At 39.7% G+C, this 13339-nt stretch overlaps 1 protein-coding gene and 1 pseudogene across 2 annotated transcripts in view; both read right to left on the minus strand.

The window, feature by feature from the left end:
- Jazf1 (JAZF zinc finger 1) overlaps positions 1-13339 on the minus strand; it is a 303551-nt gene that overhangs the window by 232333 nt on the left and 57879 nt on the right. The window lies entirely within an intron of this gene.
- Positions 13176-13274, minus strand: LOC141421041 (U6 spliceosomal RNA; annotated as a pseudogene).

Genomic DNA, 13339 nt, shown 5'->3' on the forward strand with positions numbered 1-13339 from the left:
AAATATAAGAATCCTCATTTTGTTCTGTGTCATATGAATTTTGGAAACACCACAACTGTGATTGCAAACACAGTGAACCTGATTATCTCTGCCACTGCAGCTTTTCAGCCTTTTAATTGCTGCTATGCACAACATGTTAAGCACACTTAGTTATATCATGTTATTTATATATTATATGCTACATACTATGTTTATCCCGCAATAAGACTATCTAATAAGATTAAAATGCACAGGAAGTTCTGGAAGGGAATCACAAAAGGTCCAGAAGCTTAAGCATACTTCAAGAGTGTGCCTAGTGTACCCAAGAATCTGTAAAAATCAAAATACATAGTGTCATTTTTTTCTTAGCTCAAAAGGGATCAATATGATCAGTTTACATGTAGAACTTTTTTTTAAGAGAGTAAATCTAGAGGAACAAAACCCTAATTTGCTATTTTAAGTTGCTGTTATTCTACGTTTTGTGAACCACTGAAGAATAAATGGCACCTCAGCAAGAAGTGCTGCCCTGGGTGGAAGCAGGGCACCAACCAGCCACATCCCAGCATGTGCCACCATTCTGCCTGGAGGGACCTGCAAAGGCATTGTAGAGGCAGGCAGCTGGTGGGACAGTTCAGCCTGAGCTCAAATACAGGTACAGAGTAAGAGAGAAGAGATGGGCAGTGGAGAATGCTGTAGATCCTGGAGCAGGACTGACTGGGTCCAAATCCATCCCAGCTCCAATGCTTACTGCACTGTAACCAGGAGTGAATGTCTTCATCTCTTAGGGTCTCAACCACACACACACAGAGATATTAATAGTACGTACCTAGCTCACAGGACTGAGAATTAACTGTCATAATGTGAATAAAATGCAACAGCACCTAGCACATGGTAAGGCTCGGTAAAGTGTGTGTGTGTGTTCCTATGTTTCTATGATTATCACTCTTCCGTTTCTGGGTTGGTTCCATTGTGTGAGAGATACTCATGAACTATTGTTGTGAAAAAGGTTCTAAAATATTTAATAATCATTATTTGAAAAAAAAATATATATATACATATATATGGTTGGAAAAGTCTAGAAGTAAATTGTTGTATGTCACTTCTGAGTAGTGTGATATTATTAAAGGTGTGAATTTTTTTCCTTTTGCCAATACTAATTTTCTATAATAAACATATATTCTCTATTTGCATAAAAGAGATAGGAAGCCAAATTTTTCATGCAAGTTAAAAATCAAAAGCATAGATACTGCTGTTAAAATACTAGAATACATTTACAATACTACGTCCAGCACGAGAAGCACATGGTGACATACAAAATAGCACACAAAGGTCAGGCACAGCCAGACGAGTCTCTTTGTGGAAAGACAGTCAACTTGACTTGAGTCTTCACCTAGTTATTTCCTAGTCACAGACTTTGGTGACTAGGCCCACTTATCTTGGGCCCCAGCTTATGATCAATTCACATAACCATTTTTGACCTACTGGCAAAATGACAAAGATGATTTCTCCCTTCTTTGAATACTTTGACCTGACTTCCAGCCCCCCTTCCTCCCACTGCACACCACAGACTGCACATCTCAGTCTCCTTTACTGGTATCCAAATCTCATTCAGTCTGTTTCTTTAATGCCACCCATAACCTCACCATTCCTAAGTGCCTATCTTCAGTCCTGACCTTTTTCCTGAACTCCAAACTCAAATGCCAACAGTTGCCCACCGGAGAAAACTATTTGAAAGCCTAGAAAGCATCTCAAATTTATCATAGCCAAACCTGAGATCCTGGTGTCTTTCTTCCTCCAGAACCTTCTCCTGCCAGTCACTGTCATCATAGTGAATGATAACCATATTCTAGTTGATTTGGTCTAACACTCAAGTCAAGTCATGCATGACTTCTGTCTTTCTCTCATGCCCCAAACTCAAATCTATTGACCTTACCTTTAAAATACACCCAGAATGCTACCACTTCCCACCATCCTTATTGGGATTATCATCTTGCCACTGTGTTACTGCAATAACCTCCAAATCAGGTTTTGTTTCCAGCCTTGTCCCCTTCAGAGTATTCTGAACACAGAAGCCATAGTGACACTGTATAGAGTCCCATCTATGACATCATTCTTCTGCCCAAATCCCCAATGGCTTCTCATCTCCCATGGATAAAATGTCCAAGCCCTTGTGCTGCTTGATATATGCACCCACATCCCTCCTAATGTCCCACTGCCCTCTTTTTCCTTCACTCCAGCCCAAGGACTCCTTGTGGTTTGTCTATTATACTAAGCAGGTCATTACCTCCTGGCCCCTGTTCTAGCCTTTCCTTGGCCTGGAATGCTATTCTCCCAGACAGCCACCCTCTCACCTCCTTCACGTCATTACTTAAATACTTCTCCACTTAGGTGAAATCCTCAACTACCCTAGTTAGTAACTGTGACAACCTTCTCACTTCCTCTCCCCTTTCCTGCATTACTTCCCTCCGTGGTAGTTTCACTTCCCAGCATAACTTGTATTTCATTCACTTCATTTATTTATGGTCTGTCGCCTCACAGCTAATACATACATTGTACAAAAATAGGGAAATTTAGTTGTTTTGTTCTCAACTATATCCCTATTACCTAAAACAGGGCCTGGCAGAGAGCAGATGCAGAAAAAAATTTACTGAATAAATAAACAGGATTTAATGACCTGCCTTTATCCCTCCCAGAGTTATATAAGGAATGACTTTATAGTCCATGAAATAAAGAATGTGAAAGTAACTACCAAATAATTTGACACTTAAGATAAATATGTGGATAATATTTTTATTTTTATTTTGAAGATGTGTCCCAACCCTGCCAGATGTGGCCTGAATTAGTCATGCTTGAACTATGATCCCCACTTCCCTCTGTATCTCTGTACAAAGGTTTGTGACTGAGAACTCCTGAGCACTAGGATTCTGGAAAAGATAAGGTCCCCAGATCCATTCAATGTCTAACCTATAAATAATTTTCTTAATTACAAGTTGGGTTTTTTGTCTGTCCAAGAAGAAAGATAAAGGGGAGATAACAGATTAGGTTAAGTGTGATCCCTTAAGAATATAAACGGTGCTGGTTGCCAGTGGCTCATGCCTGCAATCCTAGCTACTTGGGAGGCTGAGATCAGGAGAATCATGAGTTGAGGCCAGCCCAGGTACATAGTTCTTGAGACTCCATTTCCAAAATAACAAAGCAAAGTGGACTGGAGGTGTGGCTCAAGTTGGTAGAGCACCTGCTTTGCAAGTATGAAGCCTTAAGTTGAAACCCCAGTCCCATCAAAAAAAAAAAAAAAGACTACAAAGAATGCCTGATGTTCCTTTATTGTATATCAGAAATACCACGTCAACTCAAGGCTGCTGGGGGTAAGAACTCTGTCCTTGACTTTTGCTTGGTCATGATTGTACAAGCAAGTCCCACTGGATTTCAGTGTAAATTCAATAGACTATCTCTCAATGACCTCCATCCAGAAACCAAGAGGACATAAAATATGCTATAACTCCAGGAGGTACAGAAAATGGCATGCTATATAATGGCACCCCTAGAATTACTTTTAGAGACACCAATCAAATGGTACATAGTTAGAAGACAGATGGGCACTCTCTTCTAAATGCAGAAGTCACACAGCCAGCAGAAAACTCATCTTGAAGACATTTTTGCTATCCCATATTCCATCTTAGTTAGAAATGGTTGTTTAAAGTTCTTCTCCATGGGTTCAAATAAACCATAGCTCTTGCCAGGCCAACAATAGCACCTTTTACTTGCAAAATTAGCATGCAGTTACTGCAGATAAACTGCAAAGTACTGGGAATCCTGGCGAGGAAGGCAATTACTCTGAGCTGAACAGATAAGGATTTAAACGAATAAAACTGCATCCTGGGACCCTGCTTTGGAGAGGGAATGAATGTGAGGAATTGGCAGTGAGGAGGTGAGGTGGTTGTGTGGAGCTCACCTTTTGGCTTTTATAAGAGGATTTCCTTCCTCATATCCTTAGGCTCCTTTGGAAAAGAAGTCACTTTATAAAGTTATATCCTATTAAAGATCTGAACATAAAAGTTGGAAAACTGACCAAGTTAAGACTTAATCAGCTTAATTGAAAGAGTTTTTTCATTGTTGGCAACATGCCAACCCTGACTAGCTCCTCTCACATCACTACATTGAGACAGCAGTCTCAAGGAATGAGAGGAAGGGGAGTCAACTAAAAAGAATGACACAAGTATCTTGAGAAAGGCTTTGATTTTCCACTTCTATGAGTGACTAGCTGAGAGTATGACATCTCTTAAACCCGGCTTCTTTCTTCTTTATTAAAACCAAAACCAATAAGAAGTCATTCTGCATTTGGACTCCCTCCCAGTAGTAACATGTTCCCAGGAAGGATCAGATAGAACGGGAAACTGCTTTAAAGATGACACACAAGACAAGCTCATGACAGGTTCTGCTAAGACCCGACCAAAGCACATGTGCTGGCTTTCAGCAAGTATAAAGAACAATCTTCACACTAGACATGGCTTTGATGCCTGTAATCCCAGCATTCAGAAGGCAGGAGGATGGCGAATTCCAAGTCCAGTCTGGGCAACAAAGGGAGACCCAGTCTCAACCCCCAGCCTTGCAAAAATAAAAAAGAGACTAATGTTCACGGTGGGCAGTGTGTTACCACTGACATCAGCCTATGAACTGGGGGAACTAGAGAAAGAGAATGACTCCACATCAGACCAAAGGCCTACCAACGGAATTCCTTAGAATAGCTCACATGACAAACGATACTCTCCTCTAAAGAGCCATGGTTTTTGGGTTTTTTTTTTTCACTTGCTTTTTGTTTTTTGGTGGTACTGGGGTTTGAGCTCAGGACTTCATGCTTATTAGGCAGGTGCTCTACCACTTGAGCCACTCCTCCAGCCCTTTCACTTGCTTTTGATATTAATTTAACTTCACATTGGGTTTGATATTTTCATCACAGATGAGTCAGGAAATCTGGAGTTAATGCTCAATAGCCACTCTTCCTACAATCTCTCCCGCAGGCATGCACCTGGCATCAATGCACCAACTGCAGTATGTCTTCATTTCAATAAACAGAACTCAGGTGTTACAAGACAACATCAGGTTCTTGGGAGACACAGGATCTGACACATGTTAATACCTTACTATACATCCAGGCCTTAGCCAAGCAGAAAGAACACAGAATCACCTTTTAACATAAACACGATAGGCCTTTCTTGATGAGGATCAAGCCCAGCATCTTACTTCATTGATCACACGGTCATTTCCTCCCCACTGTAAAGGAGATTTAGTGAATAAAAGCTATGTTAGTACAGCAATATGCTTGAGAATTTTAAACAAACCAGTGAGGCAAATCACTTATGGTTTTCATACCAAGCATACCTCTGACAGACTGCATATAAATACTCCTTTCAACTCTGAACACCAGGCACTCTAATACAAAATACAGTGAGCAAGAGACACAAAACTCCACTGACTTTGGAAACACAGGTTCTTATGTTTACACTTTCATCTCCCATGCAGGCCCATGGTCTAGGGGACTAGCATAAAGCTGGGTCCAAAGGAACCTGAGAGCTTGCAGGACTTCCTTATATCCTGATGGATTCCAAGTTGGGGAAATTTATTTAAATTATAACCCCATTGCTTTATCCTTGGAAGAGGGAACAAAGGTGACTAAAATTTATAACTGCAGCAGAAGCATCTAAACTTTGAGCAGTTCCAAATGGCTCAAGTTGTAAGTATAAAATTAATCAGTCACCTAAATCTGCCAATCTTACAGGTGTGCTTTTTAACTTGTCTCCCAAATACCAACCAACCCACAAACCTCCCCCAGAGAAGTTTCCATTGTGTTCTCATCACGTGCCATTTTACAACCAGTCTCTTGAATAACTTTTGTGTATTTTTAAAATCTTGTACATACTGTGCAGCAGCTGAGCCAAGTCACCTGTAGAGAACACAACCAGGAATAGCGTCAGTTGTGGTGTCATATGACCTAGAACAGAATACCATGGAGGGCTGAAAATGTTCTTGGTATCTGTAATCACAGAGCCTCTCACTCATGATCAAATGGCCAGGAATACAGGGATCTGGTGTCTCTTTTGGCTTCTCAAGCCAAAACTTACCCCACAGCAGTCCAAGTCAGAGACTACTGTGGCAGACCAGCAGGTTAAATAAAAGATACAGCCCAAGATACAGAAATTAAGGACATGATAACCTCACAGCCTGCAACCTTATCAGAACAAAATGTTATTTGATAGTGGTTCAAAGGAAAGAATAAACAGAGTTACCATTATCATTATTGGACACTCATATCTAACTTAGTTTACTGTCAAACAATGCACATAGAACTCTATTTTCCAGGTCCTAAGATAGAACTAAAACATTTTCATCAGGATAACTTATTAAACTAACAGTGGTATGTAAAGTAAACCAAAGAGGCATACCATAAAGGCATGCATACAGAATCTTACCCAGGCACCAGGAGGTAGGAAAGCACATGCTTGGGTTAAAAAAATGATCTTCCAGCTGGAGAGGCCCATTGAATGGACCAGCACACGGATGCAATAATTCTTCTTCAGAGGACAGACTTTTGCAGGAGGCAGAGTGACAGTTCACCTGAGTCACATCTTCCATTCTGTAACTTGTTTTCTATACCATTTTTGTCACATACATTTATTCAGTCAACAAACACTCTGTGCCAGGCACTGTGCTCATTATCACATTTCCCTAGTGGACACAGTCATATCCAGGCTCATTTCTTTCTTTTCTTTTTTTTTTTTTTGTGGGACTGGGATTTGAACTCAGGGCTTTGTGCTTACAAAGTAGGTGCTCTACCACTTGAGCCACACCCCAGTCCATTTTGTCTGGTTATTTTGGAGATGGAGGTACGGGAACTATTTGCCCAAGATGGCCTCAAACCAGGATCCTCCCAATCTTAGCCCCCCAAGTAAACAGGGTTATAGGTGTGAGCTCCATTAATTTTTTGATCGGATTATTTGACCTCCCTTCAAGAAAATACTTGCTTCCATTTTTTACCTTTTTACTGGAGACATTTTTCTTTAGGGTTTTGTTTTATTTGCTAGGATTTTGTTCATAGTTTTGCTAATAGTATATTTGTTGATTCATTCATTCATTTACAGAGTTTTTAAAATTGAGATAGAATGTGTAATACTGGATTTGCCTTTGATTTAAAATACGAAACTAGATCATTATACAGTATCACTTCTTTCTACATAGTTATCCACATGATGTAGATAACTATGTCTTTGAAGAAGTCAAAGTACTTCTTTAAAGAGGCTCCTCATTAATAAAAGAAGGATAAGAAAATTTACTCTATCCATCTTAAAGAGGTATTCTGAAAGCCAAATCAAATGATGAATCTGAAAGTGCTTTATTGGTGCCAGAGGGTATTATGATGAATTATAAGCATGCATATATTTATGCATCGGGAAACCAAGTAGCAAAAAGTAAGGCATTTACCTTCACAAGACTTCTTATTGGTGTGTGTATGTGTCAAGCATGCTACATGTGTGCTATCATCAAGTGCAACAAGAATGGCTCTGTGCTCCTCTGGTAGTACTAGCATTACCCAGGTGCAGCTATGTTTCTGTAAGCATCAGAGTTCAAAGTCGAAATGAAATTTGGGGCAGCTGCCTAAATACCTGACCCTAAATTGTGTGGACATTGTGGTGCTATGCCAAGATCCAATTTTCAATCACTCTAACTCTCCAGTTCTTTTTGCACTTTGCTCTTGTTTCAAGAGCTTGACTGGTAGAGAAAGAAGGACTTTAGAAATGTCACAAACCTATGATTTTATGACAGGTCGATGCCTGCCTCCTGCAGTGACTAAGTGGCTGTCAGAGATTTACTGAAGATAAGCACTATTAGGAAAGGACTTTGTGAAAGAAACCTTAGTGGTCTCCCAACTGGCAATGGAAAGGAAGCAGCAGTTAGTGAAGGGGACGTCAGTGATACAACAATGGAGGGCAGTGTCATTCGCTTCATTCACTGAAGCAAAACTTGGACAAAAAGCCTCATTATTCAAACCAGATGCTGATTTTGTAACATTCACTTCCGTGATGAACTGTTTCATTTTTCTTTTATTTTGAATATGCAGTATTAGAAAACAGGCAAATTACCACATTAATAAAGGTACCTTTGAAGTTTGTAAAGTTGGTCTGAAAAAGAACTGCATGTTGGAAGCCTGTTTTTAAGTTTATTGTCTAAAGCATTTTTAAAATCATGAGACAAAAGAAATGCTATAGTGGGTTTAAGACAAGGTCAGTTATGGGCAGCACGAAATTACCTTCTAATGATAATTAGCTTCAAGTCTTGATTCCTGTCAGCTCAAATGATCTGTCCACAAAGGACACAAAGTGCTGTCCATCCATCTCCAGCAGGACTGAAGGCTGGCAGTCAGATACTATGGAAGCAGGGGAAGGAAGAGGGCAAATGGGGCAGAGGAGGTAGACCACACAGATCTTGAGCGCTTAGACACTATGTTCATAAAAATTTATATCAAGCACGAAACTCACTTGGAAAAAAACGAGCCTCTTACCAATGATTCCTCTCTTTCTCTTGTCAGAGAATGATGAGGAGCAGATCCTGGCCCCTCAGAAGAAACAAAGCATCTCTGGTGAGAAATAGAGCCAGGTTGATCCTGGGCAAATGTGTAAGCAGAGCACAGGGAATGCAGCCCAGAGGGACAACTTGAACTTTGGCCTCTGGACATAATCCTGAATGGAAAGAGGACCCCACCTCTGGCTGAGGTGACAAAGCCATGTTGTGCAGTTTTCAAGTGCTCCAAGATTACACTAGTGAACTGCTATCCTACAAACAATGCCATGAACTGCCAGGCCTTTTGCTGCTTAATGGAGACAGAACTGTAGACTTTTAGATGTGAAATGCTCACCACCTCCATTTTACAAACAGGACCCAGGAGGTAGAGTGAATCCTTGTGGAACTCACTAATAGCAAAGCCCGTTCTTCAGCACAGTTATCCTGACTGACTTCCCCCCTTTTCTCCTTTGGAATGTTATGAGGCTCTAAGGAATCATCACCAAAGACCACTGAAGGGCATTCACAGGAGTCCATCATCCTCACAGGAGGACATTGCTCCTCTCTGGGCTTAGATGTGCTTTTCTTGTGATTCAGCACCAGATAGCTGCAAAAGAAAATGTTACTCATACTGGAACTATACATCCTATTTTCCAAACCTACCAGGACCAGGCACCATGTTAGGCCTCTGTGTCTATTCACCCTTGCAATGATTAAAGGCCAGGATGTGCCTACAACCCCATTTTACTGAGTCATGAGTATACAGAATTGAAGCAACTTGCATAAGCTCACATTACTAGGTCACTAGCAGTCCTAGGTTCATGCCAGTTTTTCTAGCAGTTTCCACTTTACTACTAGCTCTCAAAGTATTGCTAAAGTAAGAGTTCCTTATTCAGCTCACCAAGAGAAGAGCCTCCCAAGCAGCAACTGCATGGTGAAATTAATTGGATCATTTATAAGAAATAAGCAGATCTTCAGCAGTGGGAACGATGCTTCTAAAATCTGGGTGTACAGTTTACTTGTTCTTTACTATTCTTATTTTCTCTTTTGAGCAAAAGTTTAAATTCTCACAAGCAGAAGAGAAAGATGATGGGAAGGTTAGCAAGCAGAAGAACTCTCCACAGAAAGGGTAACTGGAGCAAGAAGCCGCCCACAAGACAGTACAGAACTCCATTATTGCAGCTTATGGCCTTCCTGTAGCTGGCCAGTCTCCATCTATGTTTTCACCTTCCGGCAACCACCTGCCACTTTTACCTTCTGGAAGCTTGGGCACCCAGCCAGCCTGGAGAATTCTGCTGTCTGAACTGAACACAAATACCTCTCATCTTCCAGTGTGAACACAGCTATGAAAAGCAGAACCCACTGTGGCTCTGGGGCTCCTGCCATCTCTGCAGTTTGTCTGTCATCTTCTGCTAGTGCAAAGGCTGCCTGTGAAAAGCTACAAGGTTTTAAAGAGGTCTGTCCATAACTAAGAAAGAACTATGGGTTCCTGCTTTCCTCAGCATAGAGATCAGACAAACAAAAGTGCCAGTTAGGTATACTGGGCAAAATAGGACCAATTTAATTTTCCTAGTAATATTTTCGAGATTATCTATGGGAAGTTTCAGTGTCTGGACATGCAAAACTACAACATGTATTCGGCCCTTAAGTAGTTCAAGTCTAGCGTGGGAGGGAATACTCTTCAAAAGGTAACAGCGGTATCAGGCAGTAAGTGTGCAAACACAGTTTACTAGAGGCTATGAGAAAGTGCAACAGGGGACAGAGGGTGTAGCTCAGGGGCAGAGCACTTGCCCAGTATGCAGAAGGCCCTGGGTTTAATTCCAAGCACTTGCCAAAAGAAAAAAAGGCAGGGGGGAGGAGTGAAGGAGGTGAGGGATAGTGGGGGAACAGAGGGAGGGAACAAGGGAGGAAAAAAAGGAAACAAGAGGGAAGGTAGGACACTTCATCAAAGAATGGGCCACATGAACTGGACTTACAGGATGAGTAGGAGTTTTCTAGGCAATGAAATGGAGGTGAAACAACATTCCTTACAGGAGGAACAGTGCGTTCTAAGACTCAAATTTATGAAGTGGCCTGCAATTCGGGGATTAAGGAGAAGCAATATGTGTTTCTGAGGGGTGATGGGGATGGGTAAAGGAGGGTCTTAGACATTTGCAAAGGTCTTTAGGAGTCGAAGGAGGGTTTAAAGCAGGGCAATGATGACATGTTTAGGCTGCATATTTTAAAGCAATTCTGGCAGACATGCTGAGTGTGGGCAGGAATCTCATCAGTGCTGTGCAAAAGAAATAAAATGTGAGCCACAGAGCCAAGCCACATATGTAATTTAAAATTTTCTAGTAGCCACATTTAAGGTAGGAAAAAACAAATAAAATTAATGTAATAGTATATTTGAAGTCCCCAAACCCAAACTATTATCATTCAACATGTAATCAATATATTTAAAATTATGAATGAGGTAGTTTACATTCTTCTTTTCATATGAAGTACTAAATCAGGCACACTCACAGGACATGTGCATTTGGACTAGCCACACTCCAAGTACTCAAAAGCCAGATGTACTTCTCTAGGTAAACCAAATATATGACCCAGTGAGGAGGCAATAGCTCACAGTCCAAACAGATGATCAAGCTCTGTGCAGGTCTTTCTGGACATTGGACATACAATAAACAGTCACTGAAATGAAATTTTAAAAACCTGTTAACTTTAGAAACTTGTTTTGAATAGGTAATAACTTATATGGTTCAAAAATACAAATACAACAAAGTACAATGAACATGGTTATTCCCATCCTGCTTCAACCTACCCCTTCCCTCCATGCCAGCCTCCAACCACCCCCTAAAAGAATCACTTCTACTGACAGTTTCTGTTTGCATTTCAACTAAAGTGCCTACTTGCATGAAATACATCCTCCAGTGTTTCTTCATGTAGATCTAAGCAGATACGAACATACTCAAATTTTGTTTCTGTTCAACATCAAAGGAAGCATATTCTATTGTATACCTTGCTTTTTTTCACTTATTAACATATCTTGGAGCTCTTTCCACATTAGTATATAAACAATTTCCATGATCTATTTAAAATGCTGCACAGTGTTCCATTCATTATATGGATGCATCACAGTGTATTTAGCCAGTATTCTGCTAATGGATATTTGAATTGTTTCCAATTTTTTCTATTATAAACAATGGTCAATGGAAAAACTCCTATATACGTCATTTTATATGTATTTGGGAGGAAAAATTCCCAGCGCCACATTGCTGGGTCAAAGGGTAATTGCCTTTGTAATCTAGACAGATACTGCCAACCTGACCTTCACAAGGGTTGTGCCATCTTGTGCTCTCATAAGAAATGCAGCACCAATTTTCCCATACCTGGTCAACAGTACCTAATTGTCACCCTTTAGAATTTTGCCAATCTGATCAAATGAAAAGCACAACTTCAGTGTAGTTTAAATTTGCATTCTCTTATTCTGTGAGAGGTCAAACATCTTTTCATAGGCTTAAAGACAATGCATTTCTTCTGTGAATATTCTGTTCCTGTCCTTCACCTATGTTTTCTATTAGTCTGCAAAGTCTGTTTCTGATTGTCATTTGTGTGTTGAATTTGTTAACATATTTCTTATAAGATAAAAATATTTTATTTGAATGTAGTCAAATTTATTTTTTTTCTCTTATGGCTTCTAAATTTTGAGTCACCGTTAAAAAGCTCTTCTTACTTCAAGGTTATAAAGAGTTTTACTCATGTTTTCTCATAGTCCTTTTATTATTTTAAGCAGATACAAATATATACTAATATTCTGAAATCAACTTTTTGGGCTGGGGGTGTGTAGGACAGCAGTAGAGTGCATACCACTTGTGAGATATTAGGTTTAATCCCAAGCAACACACACACACACACAAATCAATTTTTACCTTTTTTTTACAACTAAGGTAGACCATGCATTTTCTAAACTGCCTTCCTGATTTCTTCCTCCTTTTTTCTTTGTCATAATTCTCTTGAATTATGGTCATTGACAATCCCATACAATTCATTGATCAAGTTGGAGTTTATTTGAATGGAACAAGAAATGGAACACACCTCATATTTCTCCAGTTAGTTACCTACTTGGCCCAATACCATACATCAAAAATGTCATCATTATTCCATGTTTAAAATTGTGGGAATGTAACTTTTTAATACTATTCTATTTGTGTAAATGGCAACCTGGATTTTTAAAAAATTGGTGGTTCTAATACTCTAGACACTACAGAGGTAAAAACCACTATACTATTCAATTATTTAGAGGAATGGCCAAGTTTTGTGAAACTGCATTCATTACATCATCATTATATCATTGTACCTTTTAGGCAGATTCTTGACTTGAAGAGAGATACAGAGACATAAATTACCATTCAGAGGTTTGCAATTTAGAGAATACTGAATTACTTTTTTCACAATTAATTTGTTTAAAAAGGAAGTCTGGCAAAACTCTCATTGATGACAGAATTCTGGTTTACCAAGATTCATTTTATATGATCATCAGTACGGTATTAAAAAGAATTGTGAGAAAGAAAGGAGAGAAAAACAGGAAGTTGAATCTGAAAATGGTCCATCTCAGCTGGAAAAGTGAGAAAACAATTTTTGAGGTTTTCACAAGGATAAATAAAAAGATGAACCACTTTATGAACGTGCATGTCGTCCTTGCAAAAGGGCCAGGCTAATCTTCTCTTCCAATTTTAGTATACATGCTACAAAGTGAGCACACATAATGGTATTTTTCAAAGAAAGATTTGACATTCCCAATTATTTTTATTCAAAATGTTCTCAT

The sequence above is a fragment of the Castor canadensis genome, chromosome 2 (assembly GCF_047511655.1).
Source record: "Castor canadensis chromosome 2, mCasCan1.hap1v2, whole genome shotgun sequence".
In the NCBI taxonomy this organism is placed as follows: domain Eukaryota; kingdom Metazoa; phylum Chordata; class Mammalia; order Rodentia; family Castoridae; genus Castor; species Castor canadensis.